The sequence below is a fragment of the Hyperolius riggenbachi genome, chromosome 6 (genome assembly GCF_040937935.1).
Source record: "Hyperolius riggenbachi isolate aHypRig1 chromosome 6, aHypRig1.pri, whole genome shotgun sequence".
Classification (NCBI taxonomy): domain Eukaryota; kingdom Metazoa; phylum Chordata; class Amphibia; order Anura; family Hyperoliidae; genus Hyperolius; species Hyperolius riggenbachi.
Genome location: NC_090651.1, coordinates 228,448,188 through 228,475,824, shown reverse-complemented (window position 1 = coordinate 228,475,824; position 27,637 = coordinate 228,448,188).

The window sequence follows — 27,637 nt, the reverse complement described above, 5'->3', positions numbered from 1 at the left end:
GCTTGTAAATTTTGTCTGCAGATACTGAATTTTCCTCAATGTTCTTTGAATCTTTGCATTTTTGAACCTCTAGCTGAGGATGCCCATTCATTTATTCAACTGATGTGTTGTGGAGCTCGGGACAAATAGCATTGCACATTAAAGCATGGGGATTCTTATGCTGGGCATACACTGCTCGATTTTGCCGCTATATTCTCCCGCTCGATCGTTTCGCCGCTCGATTCAGCAGTCAATTCTCTAATCTTCCGCTCATTTTTCTAATCTTTTTCCATTCACTTAAATCCAGAGACGAAACGATCAGGCGGGAGATCGAACATGTCGGAAATGATATATCCAGGCATCTTAATGGCTCAAAATCGAGCCGTGTATTCTCAGCATAAGTGTAACGATCGGTGTAACACAGAGAGGGACTGATTATTGGTGATCTGCAGTATCACCAAAAATACAGATATATACCTGATTATTGGTGATCTGCAGTATCACCGATAATCAGATATATCACTAACCTCTGGACACCTGAGTGATATGAGTGTTAGGTGTAACAGTAATACTTTAAGTAATGCACCTGCAGAACAGATGATCCAAGGCAGTGTAGCAATACTGCACTTGAGGACACAGAAGCCTTCCAGCAGCCTGAGACTCTCCAAGGGGTGGAGTCAGGCTCGAGGTAGGAAGGGCCAGAAGGTGAGTGACACCCAATGTTGGATGTCACTGTCTGAACTGGCGACTATCTCTTAATGAGAGAGATCGCTCTCGAGGTCGGCCAGGCCAGGGCGGCAACACACGGTCAGATAAAGTACATAGACAGAAGGCTGATTCGGTATCCAAGGCTAGCAGGGTCTGGCAACAGAGTATCAGATATGCGAGGTACCGAATCAGTGAACAGAAGAGTAGTCAAGAAAGCAGAAAGTCATAACAGATAATAAACAATGCCTAGTCTTGGGTGTGAGCTCCGTGATCATCAACACCGTAACACAGATTCTGACAGAAAGGTCTGAGTGCTTCCACGTAGTGATCGCAACGACAGACCACCAGCGAATGACCAGCACTCGATATATATAGCACAGCGCTCTCCAGCGCCTCCCCTAAGTGCTGGACCAATGGGAACTGGTTGAATCGTCAGCTGACCGGCCTGGTCAGCTGACTCCCCTCCGGCTGTCACAAAAGCTCTGCCTCTCAGAGCGCGCGCGCGTCCTTCTGAACCCGTGTGGACTATCAGTCTCAGCCACACCAGACGTGTTGTGTACCACCCGCCGTGCTGGACGCGAAACCAGCCGCACCGCTATCAGAGCATGCGGCGGTTTCTCCGCGTTCAGCCATACTAGCAGATGTAGGCCTACGCGTGCAAACCGCTGTAATAAATCACCTTTAGCTCCGGCACCAGCAACTCATCAGAGCTGCAACTCACAGCGACAGCATACAGGAGATAGAGCGGAGACAGCCTTCTTCACCTTTCAAAGGGGTTTATTAAGCATCTTGTGTTACAGTTTGATTTCTTCAAAGTATAAATAGTCTTTCCTATGTCCTATGTACATCACATATATTTACAGCATACATACAGGAAGCTAGTATTCTAACTAGGAAGCATAGAGAGCCGGATAGCTGGAAAGTAGAGTGCCCCCCTTTTCCCTCCGTGCTCCCTCTTTATATTAACCAGAAAGAGTTAAATGTGACCTCACTGAGCCATCTATGATTGGTTCAGATCCCTTGTGATGTCAGGACACACACCTACTCGATTAATATTCAATAAGATATTATGCCCTAGTTGCAAGAATGTTGTTTTATAAATATGGCCCATGTTGATTGTTCCCGTAGTCCATTTGTCTGGGGCAGTGTAGGCCTAAGACCTTGGACTAGGAACATCTTCTCAGTATCTGCTTGTATCATTTGCTTCAAGCAGACACTGAGATGCTTCTGCCTGCATCACGAAAACCTCTATTTAAAGGTATATTCTGCGAACAAGCCTTTTACCTAAAACTCAGTCCAAATAATTGAGGCCTACTTAAATTATAACAACCGCCGCGTTAGATGCGGAATCAGCCGCCTTGTTCTGAGCACACGCGGCGGCTTTTCCGCGTTTTCTCACAATAAGCAGCTAAAAATGGCTTCTATTCCACCCTCTACCATATTTAACCACTTAATGACATGCTGACTTATAAAAACGTCCTGCTAGAGCCTCTTAATGGCTCCAGGACATTTTTATAAGTCAGACAGTGCTGCTGCCACTGTGTGCGTGCTCCCGTGCGTGCACGTGAAAATAGTGAAAAAATACACCTTTATTTCCAAATGATATATTGTCACCATACTTTGTACGGAGGACATAATTCAAATCTTGTGATAACCAGGACAAATAGGCAGATAAAATGTGTGGGTTTTATGTACAGTAGCAGTGTTTATATTAAAACCATAGGGGATGAAATTGGAGAAAGCATGGTTTAATTTTTTCATTGTATTTCCCTTTAAAATGCATAGAAAATGAAGTAATTACTGAAAACAAATATCAAACCAAAAAGCCCAATTGGTGGTGAAAAAAAACAAGATATAGATCATTTCATTGTGATTAGTAGTGATTAAGCTATTGGCAAATGAAAGGGATGAGCACTGAAAGGTGAAAATCGCTTTTGCCCGTTAGGGTAAAAATCGCCTTGGGGTCAAGTGGTTAATTCGTTTCTCACCAAAATGTAGTTTTGATTTAAAGAAAAACTGCTTTTCTATGTGTTCACTTGGGATGTGATCCCATAGTTCTCCCCAGCCTCCATAATAATATTGGTGACAGTAGGATGATGGGGGCTTCTCAGATAATTTACAGGGAAATTTAAGATTGCCTCCCCATAGAATTTAAAGAAAAAGCCAGAACATCAACTCAATTCAAAATGAAAGTACAACATTTGAATTCTGCCCATTTCTGTCAATCAAGTAATTCAGGTCTGTATATTTCATGCCAGTCACAATGCCCTTGTTTGTTCACAGGATGCAGTCTGAAGAAGGTGTTACTTATTATATTAAAAAAGCTCACTGTTTTAGACTAAGTTAAAAAGCAATCAATGGTAACATCCAGTTTCAAAACTGCATTAATCAATAGGAAACATGGTTTGATGGCAATGCCTACTAAATCCTCAGTTATAAACTGAGAAGAATTTCTTCCAGTTAGTAATGGAATTACCACAGGTTTCTAAACAAAAGACATTCCTGACTTGACCTAAAATGCACCTTGGTTTAGAGGACAAAAACCAGGAGAAAAATACTAAAACTGTTGCTTATATTGTGCAACTGTATCTTGTGGATCTTCTCCCTCCCAAGCCCACCCAATGATTATGTCTCCTTTGAACCTCATGTCCTCTATGTGACCCCCTTGTGCCTTGTTATGCCCCTCGTGTCCCCCTTCTATCTCCTGTTTCTCCCTGCACCTTTTTTTGTCACTCTGGTGTCCGGCTTGTACCTCCCTATGCCCCCCCCCTGTTGTCCAACTGTGCCCCCCTTATGTTCAACTACATCTGCCTGTGTTCTCCTTGTGTCCCGCTGTGTTCCTGTATGTCCCTCTTGTACCTTTGGTGTTCAGTTGCGTCTCCCTCTCCCCTCCTATACTCCCTCAGCCCCATTCACGATAAATGTGCGATGGAAGCAGCTGTGTTTCACCTGCTCCATGGGCACCTGCAATTATCAGCAATGTGTTCTGTCCCTTATCACTTCCCTAGTGTCAGCTTCTCCTGATTGTGTACATGTGACATTCACTAGGGATAGCTGTGCGAGAGGAAAGATGTTGCTCACTGCGTGGAGGAGCCTGGAGCAGGTGAGATACACGCTTGGGACTTTAAGAGGCACATATACAAAATAAATGCAAACTAAAAGAACACACACAACAACCATATGTGGATTAAAAATTGGCCGGAGGCGTTATTTATTGCGGTTTTAATAAATGTAAATATTTATATTATTCGTTTAAATAAACCAATATAACTTTAATGAAACTTTTAACAAGAATATCATCCAACAAATCATCAATCATAAATCATCATAAAACTTAAAGGTCAAAACTTAGCCCGCCCACCACCGTGGGCAACTTTTACCGCCACACGACAGGCTAAAGCCTGTCATCCCAGCATTCATGTTTGTAGCGGCAATTAGCCGCAAATTTGCATTGTGACTCATTGAACGCATGACAAAAACCTTTTTTAAAGGTAACAGTACCCGAACTACTACTTGAAGGAGCCGGTTTAGAAGATTGTGAGCGCTGGGGTAGCATGAGGCTAAACCAGAGTGTGACACATCCTTCGAGCCCCAATTTGGAGGGATAGATTGATAGCTTCTGACGAAATGCATCATCATATTGAAACCAAGCTATCCCTCCAAATTGGCGTTGGGCCTCGAATATTGCATCCAAATGCTGAAACAACCCAGCAGCCAACTCAGGCTGCCTTTCAACAATAACACTAGACAAAATTAAAAAGGCTTGCAGCCAGTTATTAAACAATCTCGTAACAGGCCTGCGCCTGTCCTCCTTTTCCTTATCTTTCAAAAGGTAATCCTTGCTGAAAGGCAATAATGATAAAAGATCTACATATTCTCCTCTCCAGATCTTCTCCTTTACAGTCTGGGGCAAATGATAACCCAAAGGTGACGGAACATAAGGAAAAGATTCTTTATATAAAAGTTCCGAAACCCGGATCTAAGAACTGGAAGAGAAACATCAGCCACAGGCAATGAAGGAGCCGAGACAGGAGGAGAGACAACAGCATTAGAGCAATGATTGCCTGGAGGAACCCAGACCGCAGCAGGTGAAGCAGCATAACCAGGAGCAGACAGTCTTTCAACCACCTGCTTCAAACAATCAACTAAAACATTGAACCTCTCATTCAAACCCCCGCTTTCACCCCTGCTCTCACCGTGTCTAGTAGTTTGGACTGGAGCATCGGCTTCCCCATCAGAGGAACTGGAATCCCCGTCACCAGCAACGGCATTCGCTGCGGAAGCAGGCTGACGTCCGTCCTGGTTGCCTGCAGCAGGAGTAGCTGCTGGCCCTTGGAACGATCCAGGATCCGGGCTGTATGTGGCAGAAGGGGCCCCTGATAAGCAGGCGGCCCATGGAGGATCCCCAGAGGAAAGTCCCTGAAGCTGTTGCAGCAGAAGGTGGAAAGAGGATCCTGCATCCAGAGCCCTAGGATCAGCAGCAGTGGCAGCGCTTGAATGCTACACAGGAGGAGAAGAGATGGGTGGTGGATTGAAGATGGGAGCCCCAGGAGGAGTGACCGCAGAGGTGGATGGGAGCGACGGGTCAGCGATGCAGGAAGAGAGGAGGGAGGAGCAGGTAGCAGGAGCAGAGGGACGCAAACAGTCCATAGATAGCTGCTGAGGAAGCAGGTTCCGGGCAGTGCCAGCAGGAACAGATCCTGGAACACAGGCAGGCCTTGGATCACTGGCAAGATGGCCCCTGACAGTCACGTGACCACGCCCACTTCCGCCCTTAGCAGAGCGGCTGCTTCCTGTGTGGGCAGTGCGCTTAGATTTCCTTCCCTGCACATCACGGGAATAGGGCTGCCTAGGCTTCTTGCTCCTCTTTGCTGGCGGCGCTTCTAAACAGCCTGTCCCCACTCCGGCAGATGCAGAGAGCTGGTCCAGATGACGATCCTTCCTGGAGCGGCCAGCAGATGGAATGGGAGGCTGATCCAATGGAGAAGAGGCAGAAAGGACCACGGGTGTCATGTCCACAGCACCAGGGGAGGGTTGATGGCTGGAAGTATCTGAAGTAGAAGGCAGGTCAGTGGAAACTGAAGGGGGTGATATTGGGAAAAAAGAATCCAGCATCTTGTGGAGCTGCTCCTCTCACCCCTCAGATCTAGCCACAGCAGCCAGCCTTGTGAAGATTTGATCCATTGTAGAATCCAAAGGATCAGACAGGAAAAACCCGGTAAATTTAAAAATTAAATAAATAAATTTGCAAAGAAAAGAAATAAAATAAGAGAAACGAAATAAAATTAAATAATTATTGAAAATTAGGGTTCTGTGAAACTGAGGCACAGAGAGAACTGTCAGCACATCTGAATCGCAGCTTGTCCTGACTGAAAGTGAGGAGAAATTGACAGCATCACTCAGGCTGTGAGAGACAGTCACTGCTCATTGGCTGCCGATTCCCCACTCCCTCTGACAGCTGCCATTTAGGACAGATTAACTGTCAAACTTCTGCCCAGAGATGACAGCCTCAGTAACATCCCAGGACCCTGAAAGAAAAGGAGGGAAAGCCAGTACCACAGAAACACAAACATAGACCAATACATGACTAGAATAAAGCTGAACTGAATATATATTTTGTATGGCCACAAAGTCCCAAGAGGCCCTCACTCAATGCTATCGTTCAGGCCTTACAGCTGCTTCCTCATTCTGCAAGCTGGGGGAGCACAGGACAGAGAGGTCCCAATAGGTAATCGCGAAAGGTCTGCACCTGAAGCTGACAAACTATGGTGCTGTTGCTAGGAATTCCTCTTCACTTTTATATGAGGGGAGAAGCCTTTCCAGATCTTTCCATATGTCTCTCTCATCACCTTAGAGAAGCGGTAAGATAAGGGAGCCCTCTTTGAAGCTAGGTAAAATATTGCTGGGGCTTTCCTTTAATGTTGTTGGTTCCTCACAATGACTCAACCTGTATTGCTACTAAACCTCATGAAAGAAAAGAGCTCCTAGTCAAGCTTAGACTGCATCAATCCACTTCGCCTTCCACCCAATTGATTAGCCATTACACAGGTTTTTTTTGCACTGGGGTATTGCACTGCATGGTCGTCTGACTGAACTCTGCCTCAGGTCTATGTGGCTACCACTCACCTGCAACTACTTATTTGCTACTTTTCTTTTTTTTTTTTTTACGCGCATGTTCTTGCTGGCATGATTCGGCATGCTGCAGGATTATTATTTTTTTTGGCTTACAACTTGTTGTGAGCTTGATTATCATGCATTTGTCAAAATATTTAATTTGGGTACTCGTTATTTCTACTGTTGATTGTTAACATGTACATTTTTGAATGGTTTATGCCTGAGCTCTCAGCACACAATGGATCCCTAAATGGGTATTGCTGTCTCTCTTGAAACACCCTCTTTCACCGCTACTGGATAGGTCCTTTTATAAGTACTGGTCTGTTGAACTTCCACAGCAGTAACATGATGCTTACAAGCTTAACCCGCAATATGAGGGGTTTTAATCCCCCTCTAAAGGACACTATAGGAAACTTAAACCTTATTTATTATTTCTTCAAGAAACCAATTTTGGGTATCATAATGCACCTACATATTTTTAAAAGGCATACAATACAGTCATGTTCACCATCAACCATAAGAAAAAGATGAGGGGTAGCCATTTTGGTGCAAACTCAGTTAGATGTGATTGAGACCATTAGATATCCTGAGGACTGGTTTATCATTGCCCAATGCAAGGTAATAAAGAACTGACCCTAGTTAACATTTATTAACTGCAGAGCTCCAAGCCTCTTTGTGTGCTTCACTCTGTGATATTTTGTTTCAGTACCAATCCTCACTTTTTTATTTGATCAGGGACTTCAATAGTGTGGCCCATAGTACTTTGGATAGGAGTCACCAAACCAAGTATACCAAATTATTCCCTCAAACTCCAACTAAGTGACTTAATAGATTGCAAGTTCTATACACTAAGGACCTTTTTACGCTAAATGCATTGGTATGCATTTGTACGCGCTTTTTTTTCTCTATAGCAGTGCATTGTGAAAAAATTTCCAGATAATACGCGTATAGTGGGAACTGAGCCATAGGAAAACATGGACATTACGTTTACACTTAATCAGTTGCTCTCGGTTATAACCGGAAGACTACTAATTTTCAAAGGACTGCTAGCTTGCCTTATACCCAGATGAGAAAAGCTTCTCATATTATTATTCACCTAATCATGTCTATGGGCATTTGCATTGCAGATTGAATACTTATAGTGAGGAATCTGGATTCTCCCTCTGCTTTTGTAACTCAGGCTTTCAGTTAGTGGTCTAACAATGGTCTTGTCTTTTCAGGCCCTTTTCCACTACCAATCGCAATAACAAGTCACAAACGCCAGTGATTGCGATTTTTCATTCATTTTGTTATGCGGTTGCGATTTTTCATTTGCATTGCATTATCCCTCTTAAAATCGCTCCAGAAAGCGATTGTGATTTGCAATTTGGGATTTATAAATCGAATCACTATAGTGAAAAATACTTCTCATGATTTCTATGATAAAGTAGCAACCCTAGCAATTTAAAAATCAATAGCGATTTAAAAATCAATAGTGACTTGCGATTTTGAGATTCAGCTGTGCAGTGGAAAAGGGCCCTAAAATGGTTAAGGCTTAATAGAAACATCCCTGCAACTGATTGATTTTGTTACCTTCAGACCAAATATTTTCATCTCCAATGGCAATATTGGTAAAAGACTACGCTTCAACATGATTTGAGACCCTTTGTTCATCTAGGTTGTGTGCTAGAATAGTCATTTATTAGTTTATTAACCACTTTACCCCCACCCGTACGAATTTCTCCATCCCTTTTTCCATCCCTTAATCCCCAGGGACGGAGAAATCCGTACTTTCCGCGGTCCTGCCGCTGCCCGCGCTCCCGCTCGCTCTAGCGCGCACTCCCGCGGGTAAACACGCCGCCCGCCCGGAGATCAATGAATGGGAAAATCCATTCCCGTTCGTTGATCTAAGCACCGCAATGATCCGCTGCTTGTCCGCTAAGCAACGCGATCATTGTGAAAAAAAAAACCCGTTCTCAGCCTCCTAGTACTTCCTCCAAGCGTCCAGAAGGACGCTTGGAGGTCGCATTAAACAAAAAGTTACTGTTGCCATCTTGTGGCCAAATTGTAAAACTACACCCTAAAGCATTTTTCACATACAAATTCATTACTTATACACAAAAAATTAACTCATTACCTCCAACACTCCCCATTTTTTTTTTTTTTTTGTAATTAAATTTTTTTTTAAATTTACAATTAAAAAAAATACATAAATAGTTACCTTAGGGACTGAACTTTTTAAATATTTATGTCAGGAGGGTACAACACTGTTACTTTATAAATTATGGGCTTGTAATTAGGGATTGTATACAATGAACAGAGGCGCCAAAAGTATAAGATTAGATTAAATGAGCTTAAAAACCAACTTAAATGGCAAAATTGAAGGAGGAAGTGGTGGTCTTACCTCCCTCAAGCAGACACCTCTGTTCATTGTATACAATTTTGAGTCCACCCTTGGTGGAGGGTTGCTACCCTTTCTTCCTGTCTACAGAGAGCGACTTCTTAATCCTGAGTGGGGTCAGGACAATCTCCCCATCTGCCTTTACAGTGGTTGCCTGCTGGTGACCCTGACTTGTGAGTATTTAGCAATACAAACTTATTGCCACCTTGTCCAGTACGAATTACACTATTGGGGCTCTTGGTGTTCCCTGTTTTTATCTATTTGTAATTAGGGATGGACGCAAAACTGAAAAAAATGCACCTTTATTTCCAAATAAAATATTGGCGCCAAACATTGTGATAGGGACATAATTTAAACGGTTTTATAACCGGGACAAATGGGCAAATACATTTCATGGGTTTTAATTACAGTAGCATGCATTATTTAAAAACTATAAAATAATAATTTTTTTCCCACATTTTTCCTATTTTCCCATTAAAACATATTTAGAACAAAATTATTTTTGGCATAATGTCCCACCTAAAGAAAGCCTAATTGGTGGAGGAAAAAACAAGATATAGTTCATTTAATTGTGATAAGTAATGATAAAGTTATAGACGAATGAATGGAAGGAGCGCTGAAAGGTGAAAATTGCTCTGGTGCTCAAGGGGTAAAACCCCTCAGTGGTGAAGTGGTTAATATATTCTTTGTAACTACTTGTTCATGTTTTCTTTGCCTTTTTGTATGTTGGCCTGGGAAAAAGATTAAGGTTTTAGGTTGACCAAAAAGCATGCATTTCAGATGGTTAAAAAAAATCATCCCATTCTACATGTATTGAAACTACAGTGAAACTTTTATAGAGGTGGTATAACACACCCTATAAGCTTCACAAAATATATCCAAACCCTCCCCATTGTGTTTCAAGGCCGAGGAGCCACAAGAAACCTAATTCAAATTTTGGCACTGAAGGCAAGTCCAAAAATGTGTGAACTCCATATGGAAGTTATTTCAAAATTTCTGACCAAGAAATCCAACCTACACCTGTCTAAATATTATTTGCATCCATTAGGGCAGTCCCTGGTTCCTTCAGATGTCTATATGAAGAGAGCAGTTAGGAGGCTGGTGGACTCTGAGGCCTTCCGTAAATTTGTAGCCATTGGGACACCGCAGTGGAAGATGCCAGGGCGCAATTATCCACAGTTATGAAGGAAGAGGTGCACAGGACCACCACACTTGGTCGCTCCGGAGTGCTCCAGACCCAAGATACAGTTCAATAGGCCAGATGCTAATGTAGATGAAAGCGGCTGGGCACATCCAGTAAAAAAGACCTTTATTGTAAATAAGTTTAAAAGCTGGTATGAGGCATCAAAAGCAACAGGTGCCATGAGAGAGAGGGACAAGCAGAAAAGAACAGTCGACAGCTGTTTCGCACTCAGCAAAAGAGCGCTTCCTCAGGACGACGGTCCTGAGGAAGCGCTCTTTTGCTGAGTGCGAAACAGCTGTCGACTGTTCTTTTCTGCTTGTCCCTCTCTCTCCTGGCACCTGTTGCTTTTGATGCCTCATACCAGCTTTTAAACTTATTTACAATAAAGGTCTTTTTTACTGGATGTGCCCAGCCGCTTTCATCTACATTAGCACCAGGGCGCAATTATTTTTCTAAAAAGGCGATACCCAAACTGTATCGTGAAGTTGAGAGGCAAGTGGTGTAATCTCTGGCACACAGCATTGGGTCAAGGGTCCACCTGACCACGGATGCCTGGTCTGCCAAGCACAGTCAGGGCAGGTAGATAACTTACACAGCCCATTTGGTCAACCTAGTGACCGATGGCAAGCAGGGAGTATGTGGCTGTGCAGCGGACCAACTTGTGACACCTCCACGGCTTGCAGGCAGGCCTCCTGCCACCTCCTCTCCTCCTGCTACATCCTCTTCGCTGTCGTCCTCCTCCTCCTTGGCTGAGTGGCACTTCAACCCTACTGGTACTGCGATCTCCTTTCCAGCTACACAGCCCCATCTCCCCAGGGCCTATGCTGCATGCCAGGTACGACGGTGTCACGCCATTTTAGACATGTCTTGCCTCAAAGCGGAGAGTCACACTGGACCAGCTCTCCTGGCTGCTCTTAACAAACTGGTGGATCAGTGGCTGACCCCGCACCAGCTGGAGATTGGCAACGTGGTGTGTGAAGACGGCAGCAATCTCATTTCCGCTTTGAATTTTGGAAAGCTGACACATGTACCCTGCATGACACATGTGCCCTGCATGGCACATGTGCTGAATCTAGTCATTCAAAGATCTTTGTCAAAGTACCCAGGCTTAGAGGAAGTCCTGAAGCAGGCCAGGAAGTTGTGTGGGCATTTCAGGCGGTCTTACACGGGCATGGCATGCTTTGCGGACATTCAGCGGAGAAACAACTTGCCGGTGAGACGCTTGATAGGTGAGAGCCCGACTCGCTGGAATTCGACCCTGGTCATATTCTCTCACCTGCTAAAACAGGAGAAAGCTGTCACCCAGTACCTGTACAATTACAGTAGAAGGACACAATCCCGGGAGATGGGGATGTTCTGGCCCCTGAACTGGACACAGATGCGAAATGCATGCAGGCTCATGCGGCCATTTGAGGAGGTGACCAACCTGGTGAGTCACAGTGAAGGCACCATCAGCAACTTGACCCCATACGCTTACTTCCTGGAGCGTGTCGTGCGTAGAGTGGTGGATCAAGCTGTGGAGGAGCGTGAAGAGGAACAGTTATGGCAGGAACAGTTGTGGAAGCAATTTACATCAGAATCAGATGTTTCCTCAACTCCTTCGGCAGCACAGAGGGGGGAGGAGGAGGAAGAGTTGTGTGGGGAAGAGGAGTCAGACTCCGATGATGAGGAAGGTGTTTTTTTGGAGGAGGAGAGGAAGGAGGCGGTGGCAGAAGACAACCACAGCAGGCGCCCCAGGGGGCTTGTGCTGCTCGACATTCCCGTGGTATTGTTCGTGGCTGGGGGGAGGAGGAGGACTTACCTGACGTCACTGAGAAAGAGCAAGAGGAGATGGATAGTACGTCTGCATCTAACTTTGTGCAGATGTCGTCTTTCATGCTGTCCAGCCTGTTGAGGGACCCCCGTATAAAAAAACTCAAGGGGAATGAGCTGTACTGGGTGGCCATGCTACTAGACCCTCGGTATAGGCACAAAGTGCCGGACATGTTACCAACTCACAAGAAGGCCGAAAGGACGCAGCACATGCAGAACAAGCTGGCAACTATGCTTTACAATGTGTGATGTCACAACACAACGCAATAAAGGTACCACTGCCAGTAATCCTTCTCCCATGTCCACACAGGCAAGGACAGGACGCTCCAGCGATCTCATGGTGATGTCGGACATGCAGGAATTCTTTACTCCAACACCTCGCCTTAGCACTTCCGGAACCACCAACGTCTGGACCGGCAGGTAGCCGACTACCTGGCCTTAAGTGTGGATGTAGACACTGTGAGCAGCGAGGAACCCTTGGACTACTGGATGCACAGGCTTGACCTGTGGCCAGAGCTGTCCCAATTTGCCATCCAACTTCTGTCTTGCCCTGCCTCAAGCGTCCTGTCAGAAAGGACCTTCAGTGCAGCTGGAGGCATTGCCACTGAGAAGAGAAGTCGCCTAAGTCACAAAAGTGTTCACTACCTCACCTTTATCAAAATGAATGAGGCATGGATCTCGGAGGTCTACTGCCCGCCCGAAGTCAGTCCCCACACACAGCATCTCTGCCTGCACGCCGTGTGACTGGCTGCCTGCCTGCCCCAAGACTAAGTCGCTCCCCACACAGCATCTCTGCCCACAGCCCGCTTGCCTTCTCTGCCACCACCAACAGGGTCCAGGACTCCAGACGGATTCCAGAATTTTTAAGCAGCGGCCACTATACTTATTTTTCTGGTGCGTGTACATGCTTGCCTAATGTTTTTAACAAAACAAAAGGCATGTACATGTGCCCATTACCTTGCCGCGGTGAAAGGGCTTGCGTATCACAATGAAGCAATGACCGCCGGCTATATGCGTGTCTCGGGGGGTGGCACACCAAAGATAATGAGGTCATTGCTTCATTGTGGACAGACCAAATTTGATCAGCTGGACAGTCACTGTTGTTCTAATCATTGAGCTACCACAGCCCGGCGACCATATGGGCTTGAAAACCGCCACGGCCTGCACTCTGATTATGGTGCGCACCAGTCCAGCATGGCTGTCACTACGCAAACAGCTGTTTGCAGTGCGTAGGGATGATTGGAAAGAGCAAATTCCGTTCTGCCAGAATTCGTGGATTCAGCCAGCGCTTAATTCCGTCGCTATGAAAATTCTGCCGGAATTTTGCTAAATTCCACGGAATTTTGGATTCCGGCAGAAAAATTTAACTAATTGCAAATGGAACCTTGTTTATGCTATATGGTAGCCCATAGACTCTATTGACTATTCCCTTAGTCCTTTTTCTCCTTCCTTCCCTTCCTCCTCCTTCTCCGGAGGAATGTCTTGTCTTCCAGGGAATTGTAGGATTTCAAAAGCCAGCTTACATACATTGGCCGGGAATTGAGCCCAGGTCTAGTGCTTGGTAGGCAGCTCTCCTCACCATTATACCACCACCAACACTACATGCTGAAGCCAGCCTAGCATGTACCATTATGATCTATCCAAGAGAAAAATGAGCTTGCTTAGGGATTTGTAGGATGTCAAAAGCCAACTCACATACATTGGCCAGGAATCGAACCCAGGCCTACCGCTCTGTAGGCTGCTATCCTAACCATTATACCACCAACACAACACACTACAATGCTACATGCTGAAGCCAGCCTAGCGTGTACCATTGTGATATACCCAAGAGAAAAATGATCTCTCTCTTTCTCTAGGACTTGATGCCATTGAACTGAATTTTCAGCTCAAAACCATCAACGGATACCGGCAGAATTTCACAGACAATTTAGGATTCCCGCCGGATTGAAAAAGCAATTCCGTTCCGACCAAACGGAACGGAATGACCAATTTCCGCCCAAAATTGCGGAAACTACAATTCCGCAGAAAGCGGTGACCATCCCTACTAGAGAGAGAGAGAGAGAGAGAGATTGATTAATCTACATGGCTATCTGGGGTTCTCTTCGGACAACTGTTGAACACAAAAGGCAAGGCCATGCCTGGGTGGGCTTGAACCACCAACCTTTCAGTTAACAGCCAAATGCGCTACCCAATTGTGCCACAGAGACTGTGCACCACAAAGACTGTGCACGCAGTTGCTGTTGAATGATTTTATGGGGATGTATGTGTGTCTTTTGGAGGGAGGAAGTAAGTCTGCTCCAAGAAGTTTCAGCATGTAGTGTTGTTGGTATAATGGTTATGATAGCAGCCTAACAAGCGGTAGGCCTGGGTTCGATTCCTTGCCAATGTATGTGAGTTGGCGTTTGACATCCTACAAATCTCTAAGCAAGCTCATTTTTCTCTTGTATATATCATAATGGTACATGCTAGGCTGGCTTCAGCATGTAGTGTTGGTGGTGGTATAGCGGTGAGGAGAGCTGCCTACCAAGCACTAGACCTGGGTTCGATTCCCGGCCAATGTATGTAAGCTGGCTTTTGAAATCCTACAATTCCCTGGAAGACAAGACATTCTTCCAGGGATAGGAGGAGGAGGAGGAGGAGGAAGGAAGAAATAAGGAAGTCTGTTGAGGAAAGGAGGGAAGAAATAAGGAAGTCTGTTGAGCAGAAATTCTTCTTATTAGGTAGAAATCAGTTCAGTGGGAAAAAAAAAATTTGCATTCTGTAAAATTCCGCAGAATTTCATATTATTGCGCAGAAATTCCGCCATAGTGATATAGCAATTCCGTTTCGGTCACTGTATTCTGATAGTACTATTGCATTTCTCTATGTGTGAAACTCCACAGCCCACTGACACCCAGAGCTGTGCATAATGTGATTCCGCCCTTTAGGGATTAAAACCTATGCGTCAACTCCATAATTTTTGGTGGGATTTTTGGCATGGATCCCCCTCTGGCATGCCACAGTTCAGGTGTTAGACCCCTTGAAATAACTTTTCCATCACTTTTGTGGCCAGAAACAGCCAGATTTGCCTGTTCATAAACAGTTGCGGAAAATTTGATGTTCGCATCATCTCTACCTATATGTTACTTTACTTCTTGCAGCCATGTGGGCAGTGGTGTAACAATAGGGGATGTAGCCCCTGCACCCCCCCCCCCCCCCTGCACCAGCTCAGGGCCATTTTGGGGGGCTGGAGGGGTTGCAGCATGATGTGAAAGCCATGGCCACACATCATCGGGGAGGGGGGATAGTTCCTGTATAAACAACACGTAGCATCAGACACCAGAGCAAGGAACATCCACGGTGGACTGCAAGGAAGGTATGTGTATTTGCCACTGCCTGCACAGACACTAATGGATTCTGGAGGGGAGAGCCTGAGGTGAGGGGAGGGCCATTCCCCCTTCCCGCCGATGTGTGGCCATAGCTTCCCCTCATGCTGCGACTCCTCCAGCCCTCCAAAACAGCCCTGGGTGGGCCCCAAGGGGGGGCGTCAGAATTTCTGCAGGGGGGCCCGGAGATTCCTAGTTACGCCACTGCATGCGGGCTATTGCTATAAACCAGGATAGAGTTTATCATGGAAAGAGAATCTGGCTCATATAGTTTTGAATACTTACGAAAATTACCAATTTGGTTGGAAGGAATGGTCTGCACAGACACTCTCCAACTGGTCAGCTTTAACTGGTTTAGTGATCTCACAGGTTTTGATGTTAGATATACCAGGTGTTGCAGATGCAGAACCAAGCATATTAGATGTTAATGTATGTTCTGTTTTTTAACCAAACGTGTTTTTTGTGCTCGTATATGCTAATTAGTATATTTCCTTGTTTTTGGTGCTTTCTTTTTTGCATGTTGGTGGGTTCAACTTTCATGTGTTCTTCACTGGGAGTGTGGTTTAGTTTACTTGTTTTTATCCATCCATGTGGAGAAATCAGTTTGATTTGGTACTCCTGCACTCTGCTATTATTATGTATTATAAGAATGCTTTTATATTGCTAGTTGGTGCCTTATTATCTGTATTCTACTGTACTATTACAGTCCTGCGCCAGTCCTTTGCCTTTCAAGCCTCTGTTCATTTCTCTATTCTAAGGCGTAACTGAAAGTTACTTTATACTGCTGTTGTAACCAACTCATACAATGGCAAACTAAAATTAGAAGAGTAAGATGGAGGAAGATTGCGAAGATGTGGAGTCCGTTTGGGTAAATAGTCATGGTGGAAATAAAAGTTGCCAATTGCTTATTGGGGTATGCTACAGGCCACCTCATATTAATGAAGCTGCAGAACTGCGATTACTACAGCAGATTGAAAAAGCTGCAAGTAAAAATGAGGTCATAATTATGGGCGACTTCAACTTTCCAGACATTGACTGGAGTATTGAGGCTGCCCATTCTGCTAAAAGCAGAAGATTTCAGGCAGCACTACAGGACAATTACTTGACTCAAATGGTAATGGAACCAACTAGGGGGAATGCGTTACTGGATCTGATCATTTCTAATAGACCAGATTATGTGTCAAATGTGCAGGTTCAAGAACATTTGGGAAATAGTGAACACAACATGATAACGTTTGATCTGGTGACTGATTGGCCACTGTGCAGCGGGACCACTAAAACTATGAATTTTAGAAAAGCAAAGTTCAATCAAATTAGGCAGGCACTAAGTTTTGTGAACTGGTATAATGTACTACAAGGGGAGGACACTGAAGGGAAATGGCAAGCTTTTAAACTTATACTCAATCAATATTGTAGTATGTATATCCCATATGGAAACAAAATATCGAGGAATAAAAAAAAGGCCTCTATGGATGAATAGAAAGGTTAAAGATAAAATGAAGAGGAAAAAGAATGCCTATAAGGTCCTAAAACAGGAGGGGACCGAGACTGCACTAAGCAATTATAAGGAGTGCAATAAAAATTGGAAAAAAGAAATTAGGCTGGCAAAGAACGAAGCTGAAAATCACATCGCTAGGGATATCAAATCTAACCCAAAAAAGTTTTACAAGTACATCAACTCTAAAAAAAGAAAGGTTGACTATATAGGACTCCTAAAGGATGAGGGTGGGAACCCAATGGCGGATGACCAAGGTAAGGCAGTTATTAAATGCTTTCTTTGCTTCTGTCTTCACAAAGGAAACAACACTGTTGCAAATTACAGAGGCAGAAGAGTCTTAATCTTCTAACTGTAATATTAAATACTTAACACAGGAAGAAGTGAAGGCAAGACTAAATAAATTAAAAATAGACAAGGCACCTGGCCCGGGTGACATGCATCCTCGGGTCCTAAGGGAATTAAGTTCAGTTATAGATAAACCCCTTTATCTTATCTTTTGTGACTCTCTTGCAACTGGCAGAGTCCCAGCAGATTGGCGTACAGCCCACTTTTTCCCATTATTTAAGAAGGGCAAAAAATCAGATCCAGGAAATTATAGACCTGTAAGCTTAACATCAGTTATATGCAAACTATTTGAGGGGTTACTAAGAGATACTATACATGACTTTCATAGTAGAAAATAATCTTATTTCTCAGCATCAACATGGGTTTACTAAAGACAGGTCCTGTTTGACTAACATGCTCAGCTTTTATGAGTTAGTGAATGCTAATATGGATATTGGGAATGCTGTAGATGTGATATACTTGGACTTTGCAAAGGCCTTCGACACGGTTCCCCACAAAAGTCTGGTGCAAAAGTTGAGGATGCAAGGACTGGGGAAAAGTCTGTGTGCATGGATAGGGAACTGGCTAATGGACAGAAAACAAAGAGTTGTGGTCAATAGATCGTACTCAAAATGGGAGACTGTTAGCAGTGGGGTACCACAGGAGTCTGTTCTGGGTCCAGTGCTCTTCAATTTATTTATTAATGACCTAGTAGATGCAGTAGTGAGCAATGTTGCTATTTTTGCAGATGATACAAAACTGTGCAGAATCATCAACTCTCAGGAAGATAGTGTCATATTGCAACAGGATCTGGATAGGATGGCTATATGGGCACATACATGGCAGATGAAATTCAATGTTGAAAAATGTAAAGTCATGCATTTTGGCCGTACCAATGGTCTAGCACCATACAAAATAAATGGGATACAGTTGGGGACATCAAACTTGGAGAAGGACTTAGGAGTACTCATCAACAACAAGTTAAATAATCGTACTCAATGCCAAGCCGCTGCAACTAAAGCTAACAAAATTTTGGGATGCATTAAAAGGGAAATAAAAACTCAAGTTGCTAGCATAATATTGCCCCTGTTTAACTCTCTAGTAAGGCCACATCTGGAATATGGAATTCAGTTATGGGCACCACATTACAAAAAAGATATTGCAGTTTTAGAGCAGGTGCAGAGACGAGCAACAAAATTGATACGTGGGATGGAAGGTCTCACTTACCAAGAAAGGTTAGATAAACTTGGTTTATTTAGTCTAGAGAAAAGACGCCTTAGAGGGGATCTAATTAACATGTATAAATACATCAGAGGGCAATATAATAGCTTGGCGGATGAGCTTTTTGTCCCTAGGCCTTCTCAAAGGATTAGAGGACATGATCTGCACATGGAGGAAAACCGTTTTAGCCATTTATTTAGGAAAGGGTTCTTTACAGTAAGAGTGTTTAAACTGTGGAATGCATTGCCACAGGAAGTAGTTATAGCAAATTCTATACCTGCATTTAAAGGGGGCTTAGATGCTTTCCTTGCGTTGAAAGACATCCATGGCTACAATTACTAGGTAATGCTTAAAGGGGCACTTAAGTCAAACAAAAAAAATGAGTTTTACTCACCTAGGGCTTCCAATATCCCCCTGCAACTGTCTGGTGCCCTCGCCGTCTCCCAGACACATTAGCACCCTCTATGCTGCTGTATGGTATATGATATATGCTATAGCAGCATAGAGGGCGCTATTGTGGCCGGGAACGCGAATAATCACTCGCATCCCCAGCCGGTCAGCTCCTGTCATCGAAACAGGAAGTGGCTGCCGGCGGGGCCAGGAGGATCGGAGGGAGACGGCGAGGGCACTGGACAGCTGCAGGGGGCTATTGGAAGCCCCAGGACTTAAGTGTCCCTTTAATGATGTTGATCCAGGGATTTTATCTGATTGCCATCTGGAGTCGGGAAGGAATTTTTCCCTTTTGGGGCTAATTGGACCATGCCTTGTAAGGGTTTTTTCGCTTTCCTCTGGATCAACAGGGATATTTCAGGGAGCAGGCTGGTGTTGTACTTTATACTGGTTGAACTCGATGGACGTATGTCTTTTATCAACCAAAATAACTATGTAACTATGTAATGTACAAGCAGGCTGCCCAAATGATTCCGCATTTGAAATGAAATGTATTGAAGGTATAAGTAACAAGAAAGAACGGAAAAGAATCAACCAACATGTATACTCTTTACAGTTACTTTATTAAGTATTGATCTAAAACAAGTCTATGCGCTTTGAGTCCCATGGTAGAAAAACCCTTTACAAATGGATTTTGCTGTTGTCATTAATAAAGCTGGGGATGCAAAACTGTATGTGCCAAATAAGCCGAAAGTTAGCAGGAAAAGAAAGTTTTTGCCTGCCTATTGACAGATCTTGACCATGACAGTTGACCATGACATCTTGATAAACAGGCGACAAGAATACTGCGGCATTGATGGCATAGTTCAGTGGTTCCAATCCTTCTTGAGTGGCAGAACCCAAAAAGTGTCTATGGGGCCCTTTCTGTCCACCTCTGTACCACTTAAGTATGGGGTGCCGCAGGGCTCAATCCTTTCTCACCTGCTTTTCACAATTTACATGTTACCGCTTGGAAAACTAATCTAAAAACATGGCCTGACATACCACTGCTATGCGGACGACACCCAACTATAGATTTCCTTCAAGCCTGGTGTAACAGACCCAACTCCAACTATAAACGCCTGCTGACGCGAACTACAGCAATGGATGAGTGACAACTGGCTGAAACTAAATGCAGACAAAACTGAAGTCCTTCTGATCGGAGGGAAGCGCATGACAGCAAAACAACTTAACTTGCAGTCTTCACCACTGGGAATAGGAGGCACGGATCTACACAGCTCTGGTCATGTGCGTAGCCTGGGAGTTCTAATTGATGGGGATTTAAACTTCAGAACTCACATCTCTGCTGTGGTGAAATCATCCTATTTTCACCTGAAGAACGTTGCAAAAATCAAGCACCTCATCCCCCCAGAAGATCTACCAATCTTAGCTCATGCCTTTATTACCTCCCAACTGGACTACTGCAATGCTCTCTGCACTGGCCTTCCAAACAAAGACTTGTACCACCTACAGCTGATACAGAATAGTGCTGCCAGACTATTAACCAACCAACACCGTCACTGCCACATAACGCCAGTCCTGCACTCCCTTCACTGGCTACCTATAGAATGGACTAGAGATGTCGCGAACGGTTCGTCTGCTAACGGTTCCAGGCGAACTTTGGGGGTTCGCGTTCGCCTACATCAGGCGAACTTTTGCGGAAGTTCGATTCGCCCCATAATGCTCTATTAAGCAAAACTTTGACCCTCCATATCACTGTCAGCAGACATGTTATTGCCAAACACACTGCTGGAGGACCCGCCCACCCTCCCTCCAAGCTAGGTCCTTATACCATTTGACTCAGTTGTCTGCCTACACTAATTAGTTATGGGACAGCTGCTACACACTCTGCTAGGAAGATTTTAATTAGCCTCTTGTGGGCTCCCCTCCTCCCACCTCCCTTCTACCCTTCTACCTATTCCCTCCTCCCTCCGGCAGGAGAAAAGTGTGATATAAATGTTATTTGTCTTGTCTACTTTTTCTCTTGTATTGAGCATAAATGGTAAATTTTAGGCCAGCTTCAGTCGGTACAGTGGTTAGTGTGCTTGCCCACCACACAGTGAGACCCAGGTTCAAATCCCAGCCAATGTGAGTTGGCTTTTATGCTACAAATCCTTAAAGGGAACCTAAACGGAGAAGGATATGGATTTTTCCTTTTAAAATAATACCAGTTGCCTGAATCACCTGCTGATCCTGTGTCTCTAATACTTTTAGCCACAGCCCCTGAACAAGCATGCAGATCAGGTGCTCTGACTGAAGTCAGACTGGATTAGCTGCATGCTTGTTTCAGGGTATGATTCAGCCACTATTGCAGCCACAAAGATCAGCTGGACTGCCAGGCAACTGGTATTGTTTACAGGAAACATCCATATCACTCTCAGTTAAGGTTCCCTTTAAAGGAGAACTGTAGTGAAAGGTATATGGAGGCTATCATATTGATTTCCTTTTAAGCAATACCAGTTACCTGGCTATCCTGCAGATCCTCTGCCTCCAATACTTTTAGCCCTAGACCCTGAACAAGCATGCAGCAGATCTGGTGTTTGACATTTTTGTAAGATCTGACAAGATTAGCTGCATGCTTGTTTCTGGTGTGATTCACACTACTGCAGCCAAATAGATCAGCAGGGCTGCCAGGCAACTGGTATAGCTTAAAAGGAAATCAATATGGCAGCCTCCATATACCTCTCACTACAGTTCTCCTTTAAGCAACCTAATGTTTCTATTGCATTGAGCATAAATGGTAAATTTTAGGCCAGCTTCACTTACTACTGTAGTGGTACAGTGGTTAGGGTGACTTGCCCACCACACAGTGAGATCTGGGTTCGATTCCCAGCTATGGTATGATGTATACTGGTTTTTAAAATAGTATAATTCCCTGGCAGAAGACACCCTCCTCCCTCCGGTAGGAGGGAATAGGTAGAAGGGGAGGTGGGAGGAGGGGAGCCCACAAGAGGCCAATTAAAATCTCTCTAGCAGAGTGTGTAGCAGCTGTCCCATAACTAATTAGTGTAGGCAGACAACGGAGTCAAATAGTATAAGGACCTAGCTTGCAGGAGGGAGGGAGGGAGGGCGGGTCCAGCAGCAATGATGTGTATTTCACTCAATCAGGTGTGCCTCCAGGTATTAGAGCTGTTGAAACATGTTTTCTATAATTTTTCTAGCTGGTAGAATTTTTTCAAATTTTCAAAGTTCGCCTCCCCATTGAAGTCTATTGCGGTTAGCGAACTTTTTCGCGAACCGAACCTTTCGCGGAGGTAACAGGGTTCGCGAACCGAAAATCGGAGGTTCGCGACATCTCTAGTCCTATTCAAGATTGGCCTACTGACATTTAAATCACTAAATAATGTGGGCCCTGGATATATTATATAACAAGCGTCCAGGAGCTCCAAATTAGGCTCAAAGTGAAGGATTGGTGTGCCAAGGTCCTCACCCCGGTACCTGGGGGTCACAGTAATCAGTATTTGTACAAAGGACCGGCACCACACAAAGTACTCGTAGCTCTTTAAGGTTTAATCAATGCAGACATGATTACAACAACAGACTGCTGTTTCGGCCTCCTCCGACCTTTGTCAAGTTGCTAAGTGGTCATATAAAAACACACAATGTCAGGCACATACATTTATAATACAAAACCCACCCCTCAGGTGAAACCCTTGACCAGTCACAAGCAGTATATGAAGGAGGACCTGATGGGAGACAAACATCCAAAGCGGACCAATCGATACTGCATAATTCAAAAACACACTCACCAATCAGGTAAGTAAGAGACGGCAAATTGGGACACGGGACGATTGCCTTTTCTTGATGTTTTAGTGTGCCATGACAATGGGACTATATCCACCGATTTATACACTAAGCCGACTGACAGGAATTCCGTCCTCCACTATGGGAGCTTTCACCCTGGTGGTTTGAAGGATGGGATTCCTGGAGGTCAGTTCTCTAGGGTGGACAGGATAGTTAGTGAGCCTGAAAGACGTGCTGACCGTAAGAACGAACTTGGAGAGAAGTTTTGCTCCAGGGGATACCCTAAGGAGGTTTTGAGTAATAAGAAACGAGATCGCGGTCGTCGTTTTAAGGGTGTACCGCGAATACCCTTTTTTCAACCTTTAATGTTTGCAGCGATGTGGTGACAAGGATGGTACGTCGACATTGGCATTTGTTAAGGGATGGTTTCCCTACTGTGCCTGAATTTAGGTTTCCCCCTATGATGTCGTTTCGCCGCGCACCTACGATACGCGACAAGTTGCGGATTAAATCAGCACCTCCGATTCAGCCTCATGCTAGAACTGGGATGTTCCCCTGCCTGTCCTGCCATATGTGTAACAGTGTTATACGTGGGAATACTTTTTTACATCCTACCCTGGGCACTGTGTATCATATCAGGGGACATTACACGTGACTCTAACCATGTTGTATATCTATTAAAATGTCCATGTAGCTTTATTTACATAGGTATGACTACACAGTGCCTGAAGGTGAGGATTTCTGCACATAAATCGGCTATCAGGAATGGCACGGCAGGGCAGGCAGTGGCTGAGCAAGTCTTGTGGGCATAGTGTTTCTCAGCTTAGAGTGATGGCTATAGATGGGGTTTCATCTAACTGGAGGGGAGGAGATAGAACTAAGGAACTTTTACGTAAGGAGGCAGGCTGGATCAGGCGGATGGATGCTATGGGGAGGGCAGGGCTCAATCGTGAGCTTGATTTGGGATTCTGCATTTAAATTATAGGTGACTCGTTTGTGCATCTCTGTTATATATTTTGTGTTATATATTTTGTACTGCTAGCACTTTGTGGTTTTAATATCTTTATTTTTGTTTTTAATTTCAGACCTTCACAAAGCATATTTGGAGGAAGAGGTGTTCCCCTTTAACCACGCAGCGGTATGGTGAGTGCTGCGGTCTTTGAATATACGCGATGTGTTTATGTTGCTATGGCAACTTTGCTGGCTGCAATAGCACCGCCTACTGCGATGACGCGTGGGCTGTGTTTACTAGTGTGACGTTCGGGACGCACAGGATTGGCTTAGGCTGACCAGCTGACTGAGTCATGTGACTTTGTCACATGACTCTGACGCCATGCCGCACGCCTCCGTGGATGGAGGCAGCGGCTACGGAGCTATGATGCGCCCGTCCCTCTCCACTATGACTGCCTACAGCGGGGACCCCTCTTACTTACCTGATTGGTGAGTGTGTTTTTGAATTATGCAGTATCGATTGGTCCGCTTTGGATGTTTCAGTCTCCCATCAGGTCCTCCTTCATATACTGCTTGTGACTGGTCAAGGGTTTCACCTGAGGGGTGGGTTTTGTATTATAAATGTATGTGCCTGACATTGTGTGTTTTTATATGACCACTTAGCAACTTGACAAAGGCCGGAGGAGGCCGAAACAGCAGTCTGTTGTTGTAATCATGTCTGCATTGATTAAACCTTAAAGAGCTACGAGTACTTCGTGTGGTGCCGGTCCTTTGTACAAATACTGGCCCTGGATATATGAAAGAAATGTTGCAGCTGCATAGCAATCCCCGCCATCTCAGATCCACAGGTTCTATTAATCTAGTCATACCCAGAGTCCACTTGAAAACTTTTGGTCCCAGAGCCTTCTGTCATGCTGCTCCTACGTTTTGGAACTCCTTACCACAACAGATCAAGACAGCTCTATCTCTGGACGTGTTTAAATCCAGACTGAAAACCCACCTGTTCAGTTTGGCATTTGCAGAAATATAACTTTTGTTGTGTGAATACTTCATCCAACTACCAACTAATGAATCTGAGAGAGCCGAAGCGCTTTGTGTCCTATGGGAGAAAAGCGCTATAGAAATGTTATTGTATTGTATTGTACTATTGTATAAAATGCAAACAGTCTAGGTTGGAAACCGGCAGTGGTGTACCTAGGGCATCCAACACCCGGTGCTGGGTATTAAATGACAACCCCTCCACCGAAAAAAAAAGTATAGGAGTGAGTGCGGCATGTTAAGCACGCCATGGCGGTTATGTCAGGTATAGGTGCCCCCAGTATAGCTAGCCTGGAATAGTTGACCGCAGTATAGGTAGCCGGAATAGTTGCCTTCAGTGTAGGTAGCCGGAATAGTTGCCCCCAGTATAGGTAACCTGGAATAGTTGCCTGCAGTATAGGTAGCCTGGAATAGTGGTCTGCAGTATAGGTAGCCTGGAATAGGTGCAGCCAGTATAGATAGCCAGGAATAGATGCAGTCAGACCAGTATAGGTAGCCAGGAATAGGTGCAGCCAGTATAGCCAGAAATAGATGCAGCCAGTATAGAAAGCCAGGAATAGCTGCAGCCAGTATAGATAGCCAGGAACAGGTGCAGCCAGTATAGATAGCCAGGAATATATGCAGCCAGATGCAGATAGCCAAATAGATGCAGTTGTCATAAAAAAAAGTAAAGGAGGGAGTGTGGCTTGCTAAGGGCACCACGGCGGGTAATGCGAGGTATAGGTGCCCCCAGTATAGGTAGCCTGGAATATTTGTCCCCCAGTATAGGTAACCTGGAATAGTTGCCCTCAGTATAGGTAGTCTGGAATAGGTGCCACTGGTATAGGTAGCCTGGAATATTTGCCCACAGTATAGGTAGCCAGGAATAGGTGCAGCCAGTATAGATAGCCAGGAATAGGTGCAGCCAGTATAGCCAGGAATAGGTGCAGCCAGTATAGCCAGGAATAGGTGCAGCCACTATAGATAGCCCGGAATAGGTGGAGCCAGTATAGATAGTCCGGAATAGGTGCAGCCAGTATAGATAGCCAGGAATAGCTGCAGCCAGTATAGATAGCCAGGAATAGGTGTAGCTAGTATAGGTAGCCAGGAATAGGTGTATCCAGTTTAGGTAGCCAGGAATAGGTGCAGTCAGCATAGATAGCCAAGAATAGGTGCAGCCACAGCCAGTACAGATAGCCAGGTATAGGTGCAGCCAGTATAGTCAGGTATAGGTGAAACCAGTATAGATGGCCAGGAATAGGTGTAGCCAGGTATAGGTACAGCTAGTATAGATAGCCAGGAATAGGAATAAATCCGCATCCTTCCCGCGCTCTACATAGCTCCATGCGTCCTAATAGTAGTGTTCCAAGCCTCGCTGCCGTCACTTCCTCCTTCAAGCCAGAAGGAAGAAGTGACGGCAGCGATGCTTGAAACGCTACTATTAGGATGCATGGACCTATATGGAGCGCAGGGAGGACATGGATTTATGGGTAAATAACCCTTCCAATCCCCGCCGCTCAGCTGCTGTAATTAATCCTCATTTGAATCACAAGTAATCACTCATGATTACTCGTGATTAAGGTCGCAGATCCTCCCTGCTTTACGTCCACTTTAAGTTAGTTGAGATACAAAGTGGTCATGCATGACCAAAAATACATTAACATTATCTAAATTGGACAAGTCGTGACATCATAGGAAAAGCTGCAAACATTTGTTTGCCCACACAACCATAATGGTTCTTCAGGAAGTGAAAGGAAAATTGTCACATGTTTAAGCAGCACAAACAAGGTGCAATTAGGCGAGCAGGGAGTCAGGCTGATCAGTCACACAAACAATAGCAGCTGGAGTGGAAAGTAGACATTATTCGCTTAGATGTGCACATTTCTAGAGAAAGAAGGGGAGTTCGTTTTCCTGGCATGCAATCGACGACAAAGATTAAAGAGGCACAGCATGATTAATCACACATTTGCATGCTGCTAATTATACTTTTTACTACACGCGCCACCGTCATAGGTACTATCAAGGGTGTGATTCAGACCCTTTAGTGCTACCATCCTCCTAAAGCACAAATGGCAGTCAGACTGTTTGTCAGAATGTTAGCCATGAATGAATATTGAATGCACAGTTCACCATGCATATATCATTGAGACATTCAGCCTAATGCAATTCACTTTTTTTACAATAAAATGCATATCATTCTATTCATTATGTTCTCCTGGGCCCCTCTGTGCTGTTTCTGCCACTCCCCGCTGCAATCCTGGCTTGTAATTGCCAGTTTTAGGCAGTGTTTACAAACAAAAGACATGGCTGCTAAAAGCTTGTGATAGGCTCAGACAAGCAGAGTCTGTGACTCTTAGGCCTAGTGCACACCAGAGCGGTTCGGTCGCGTTTTCAGGAATGCTTGCAACCGAGGAAACGCTTGGGTAATTTATTTCAATGGGCTGGTGCACACCAGCGCGGGTCGGTTTTAGCTGAAACGCAAACTCCTAGGCTGCAGCATCTTTTGGATTTCGGGGATAGTAGTAAACATTTTTCTGTACCGGGTTAGCCAAACAATATATGTACAAACAAAATATGTTGGATTTCGGAGGTGTTTCTGCCTCCAATGTTAGGTATAGGAAAAACGCAAGACGCTCTGAAAAACGCCAGATCAGAGCGGTTTTCCAGGCGTTTTTGTTACAGTAGCTGTTCAGTAACAGCCTTACTGTAACAATATCTGTAATCTGCTACACAAAAAAACGCTACACAAAACTGCAAAACGCTAGCAAAACGCTTTATAATAAGAAAAAACGCTTCAAAAACCGCTAGCGTTTTTCGGATCTGCTAGCGGTTTTTGGTGTGCACTGGCCCATACAGAGACTGCAGGGCGCCTGAAGAGGGTGTGTATAGCTTCTATCCTATAACAAGCAGAT